The sequence below is a fragment of the Momordica charantia genome, assembly GCF_013281855.1.
Source record: "Momordica charantia cultivar OHB3-1 chromosome 1 unlocalized genomic scaffold, Mcharantia_2.0 BLBB01000001.1, whole genome shotgun sequence".
In the NCBI taxonomy this organism is placed as follows: domain Eukaryota; kingdom Viridiplantae; phylum Streptophyta; class Magnoliopsida; order Cucurbitales; family Cucurbitaceae; genus Momordica; species Momordica charantia.
The window spans coordinates 5,579,190-5,583,902 of record NW_028275157.1 but is presented as its reverse complement, the minus strand read 5'-3'; the positions used below and the strand labels follow the sequence as shown (position 1 = coordinate 5,583,902).

The following is a 4,713-nucleotide window of genomic DNA, read 5'->3' as shown; positions in this document are numbered from 1 at the left end:
AACAAATGAGATCGTTGACTTGGCAAACAGGGGCAGAGTGCAATAATCCGACTGCACAGGTTGTATCGGCGTGGCTAATGGATTTTTATTCCCAATGCCATCTCTTTCAGCCTCTGGTTCATTGTAACCATCTCTTTTTGCATCGAGGTCGCAATGTCCAGAGCCAAAACTCCAGCTGGATCTTGCTTCTTTGGTGCTGCCCTAGATCTTTGCGAACACCATAGTTCGTTGTGTGAAGCTAAGTCATTTAGGATGTCAACTATCTCGTTGAATGTCTTCTTTGTAAAGGCTCCGTTGGCAGCATTGTTTAGCATCATCTTAGTAGGATGATCTAAACCTCTAAAGAAATGTTCTATCTGGATGCATGCCGGCAAGCCATGGTTCGGACATTTCCTGATTAGTTCTTTAAATCTCTCCCACGCCTCGTGAACAGGTTCACGATCATACTGTCTAAAGGAGATGATCTCCTCTCTGATATCAGCGTGGCGAGTAGGTGGGAAGAATTTTGTTAAGAACTTCTCCACTAACGACCCCCATGTGGTGATGGATCCCGGTGGAAATGCATTGAGCCATGCTCTAGCTTGGTCCTTCAAAGAAAATGGAAAAAGTGTTAGTCTCAGAGCATCGTCTGTTATACCAGGTAATCGAAATGCATTTGCAATTTGAATGAATGATTTCAGATGATCATGTGGATCCTCATGTTCCTGCCCTCCAAAATGTCCAATTGTCTGCAACATTTGGAACATCATTGGTTTAAGCTCAAAGTTTGCGTGGGCTGGAATAGGGTTGACTATCCCTGAATCAAAGTTCTGAAAAGCCGTGGCGGCATATTCTCGCATTGCCACGTCTCTGTTGTCCGCCATCTGGATATGGTTGAATTCATCATTTCTTGCATGATCCCTCATATTACCGTTAACAGCAGGTGGATCAACCGGATCACGAGGTGGAATATCTGCCATTGATGTGCTGTACTCTCTACCTCACTTTCAGGACTGATTTCACCTTCTCTCTCTTTTTGCTTTTCTAGTTGTTTTCGAAGTCTTTGCTCCTTTCGAGTTTTTCGAAGGGTCCGCTCAATCTCAGGGTCAAGGGGTAGAAGAAAAGATCTTGTGCTCATGCACTTTAACTTACCCTTGTGAGATAAACGACCAAAAATATAGAACAAAAACGGTGGATGGAAATTACACCCAACAACAATTCACAAAAATAAAAACTAAAAGAATTTGAAAATAATTTTAAAACTAAAGTCCCCGGCAACGGCGCCAAAAACTTGACTGGGTGTTTATGCTGAACGCACGCACTAAGCGTGGTAACAATTATATAGATGCAAGCGCACACCTGTCAGAGTAACATAAAATGGATGGAGTATCCAAGTATCGATCCTCAAGGACTTCTAAATAATTTCCAAACTCTGAAGTTTTAAAGAATAGTGAATGTTGAAATGAGTGATTCTTGTAAAACGGGAAGTGGTCACAAATAATGGTTTTGGATTTGGGATTTGGACTTAATAAAACCTAGCCCGAACTACTTCAAGTTAGCCAACAAAGAATCAAGGACATGCTAAGGATAATATGCATTTTACTTTAGAAACCAACGACTACGCTTCTCACTTTACTTATGTCTAAGCAAGTTCAAAGTCCTAAGAAATTCCCTAATATGTCTATTATGAGATATATCTTAGTTTAGGATGGAAATAGTCGCAACCTCGGGTTAAGGTCCTATGTCTAGGCTACTTAAGCGGAACCCTTATGTCTAAGGCGCTCCTCTCCTCGGTTTAACCACTCAACAATGCAAATAAGCAACCTTTTCAGTATTGACTTGTTAAGACTTACAGTGGCCTTCTCTAAATCCTAACTTTTTGGAAAACATGTTGAGCAATGAATGGAAAGCAAAAACACTACTTCTTAGCAACCCTTTTTAGACATAAAAGGCTAACTATCCATAACCGGGCTAGAGACGGGAATTTAGAAAGACATATTGAAGAAAATACAGCAAGTAAATGGTTGAATGTGGAATGCATGTGTGAAAAACAAAAGTTAACTAACGGAGAGTTTTTATCGGGATTGAGAGCTTCGCCCTTCTCTTTCAAGCAAGGGGGAGTGTCACGTTCTCTTTCCTCCAAAACACACAACTCTCTTAACTAAAAATAAAGTAAAGGCAAAGGGAAGATAAGCAAAGTGCTAGATTTTTATATATTTGAATAAGTAGAAAATGACTAAGTACAAATGGAAACAAAACAAGCTCAATAAAGGAATGTAAAGTGCTCGGGATTTAAAAACCAAAAGCAACTAATGAAAGCAACTCAAAAGTACTTAGAAAGCAACAAAGAAACACTAAAAATGATCAAGAGAAGGAAGCAAGGCTTGATGATTTGGTGGAGAAGTTGCTGGAATTTATAGCTGTGCAGAATTGGTTAGGTAGGTCCTAAAACGATGGTGAATCACCCATTTCCAACTCTTTTGACTGACCAAATCGTGCTCAAACTGATAGTGGAACACTTCTTCTACACGTATGCATCGGTTGGAACCACCAAAACGCATTGGAAGACGCGTTTCATTAAGGGCAAAGTTGGAAGAAAACCAGTTTTTTTGCAGGCTTCCCAGGCGCCTGGCGCCTCCCATGATGCTTTTTTCGTCTTTTTGCTTCTTTTGATTAATTTGCACTCCCAAATGGTCCTAAAATGTCATAAATACAATATAAGCCAACCACAAACCATAATATATGAATTTTGCATGAATTGGAACTCAAACGATCGAGAAAAATCCGAAACAAAGCTGAAACATTGTAAAAACAGCATCTAAAACCTTCTTTTTACGCATGTAAACAAGCGTAATCAGCGCGTGAAAACTCTTGTAGAGGGAGGATAGGACAAGAGCAGGAGCGTCGACTGATAAGGGGTCGATTGTATCTTGTGGCTTTGTCCTTCCCGAGTGCTCCTGTGGCTTGCGTGTCCGCTTTCAATGAGGCTGCGGGCTGCATGATTTTTGCTCGGAAGGTGCTGACTCGTTATTGTCGGCGTGGATGCACGATGGCGTTTGCGGCATGAGGTGATGTCATACGCACGGAAGGCGTCGCCTTGTGAGGTTAGCCCGTGATGGTGAGGTGCACCGTGTAGTCAACATGCGTGCAGTGGGCTTGTTCTCTGATCGTAGCATTTTTCTTGGATCCTCCTTGAAATCCATCCTTCTTTTAGGGAGCTTCCCATCTTTATCTTCCTCTTCACTGACGTAGGTTGATTCTTGGATCTCTTGCTCGAATATGATCATATGACCCTGGACTTGTATTTATGATCAAGACCTATCGGACATCGATCCATCTGGATTTAATTGAGGCACGACTACTCTCGCACACGTGCCTTGTTATTTGAGCATATTGTACTATATAACTGCCCCTATGTGCAACCTTCAGCTCATTGGACGAGACGCAATTCCGGAACACGTGCAGATTGAAGACTCCACAAGTACGTCAAGACTGCCAGTTTGGGCAGGGTAGTTGCGTTAGTAAGTATTAGAGGCAGTAAAGTGAGTTGAAGCAAGATTTCTTGTGACTCGACGATGTCGTGAGTAGACATTTGATTGGGGGGAGTCCATCTTGCCAATAAAGTAAGAACCAAGATTTTGCCAAGGGCTTGGGAGTTCTGTTGAACAAGAGAAGAAACCAAAGATGAACCAGGTAGGGTGTCTTCGAAAGAGCCACTACCATCTGAAGGACAATGTCAGTGGTTGCAAGCAGACAAGCAAGGGGTCAATGCGACATGCGCTGGTTAAGTGCAAGAAATGCACCAAACAAGTTCACAGATGGTGGACAAAGTGGCTGAACAGAGAGCCAATTCGAGAAAGGGAAGTAACTCGAGATAATGGGTTGCTTGTCCTAAGTTGTGCTCAAGACATGAGCACGCATGTACGTTAAGTTGGGAGGACTGGGCGACAAGACATAGCTGGCGCGTGCGACATGGGTGTTGGACGTTGGGACGGGCACGTTGGGCGTGCTGCATAAGCGTTGGGCGTTAGGGCGCTGGGCGTTGGTTGCTGAGGGAGACGCGTCGGGCAATGGGTGGTAGAGTGCTGGCAGGTGCGCTGGGTGATGTGCGGCAAAACGCTGGCAAGTACGTTGGGCGATGGGCGGCAGAGCCCTGGCAATGCGCGACAGGGATTTGTCAATGGGCTACAGGGATGCTGGTGAGCGTGCGGCGGGCGCGAGTATGGGTGCTGGTGGCGGCATAGGCGCTTGAGCGTGTAGAGGCGTTGGCTTGCAATTGTAGGCGGACAGTCATGGTGAGTGGGCGTAGGCAGCTGGCAATGTGCGCATGGCACCTGAGCTGTGAGAGTAGCGGCATGTTAGCGCACGCGCGCAGAGGCGTGCGCCTGGCGGTGCTTGCGTGTGTGCGCGGGGGCCTCTTGATAGGCTTGTCCTTGAAATGAGGCCACTCTCTAGTCCTCTCTTCTTCTCCACGCTTCCACTTGACCCTAGTTGTAACAACTAGTATTTTCTAATACGGTCATTCTGACAAAATGCGGAAACGTAACTTTCAAGAAACCTTAAGAACTAAAATTATTCAGCGGAAGCAATTTCTTTACAGAATTTTTCCAAACTAGCTTAACTAAAGAGGAAGATGACTTTCAAACTCATGCCAGTACGCTAAACTTCACCTTCTACCAGAACGATCATTCAATCCTTCATCTGAAAAACATTTAGGAAAACAAAGATGAGGAC

At 44.1% G+C, this 4,713-nt stretch overlaps 1 non-coding gene across 1 annotated transcript; it reads left to right on the top strand.

Moving 5' to 3' along the window:
* Nucleotides 1-372: 372 nt before the first annotated feature.
* Nucleotides 373-479, top strand: LOC148213164 (small nucleolar RNA R71). The gene has a single exon (XR_015792998.1). It is a non-coding gene; the product is annotated as a small nucleolar RNA R71 (small nucleolar RNA).
* The last annotated feature ends 4,234 nt before the right edge of the window (nucleotides 480-4,713 follow it).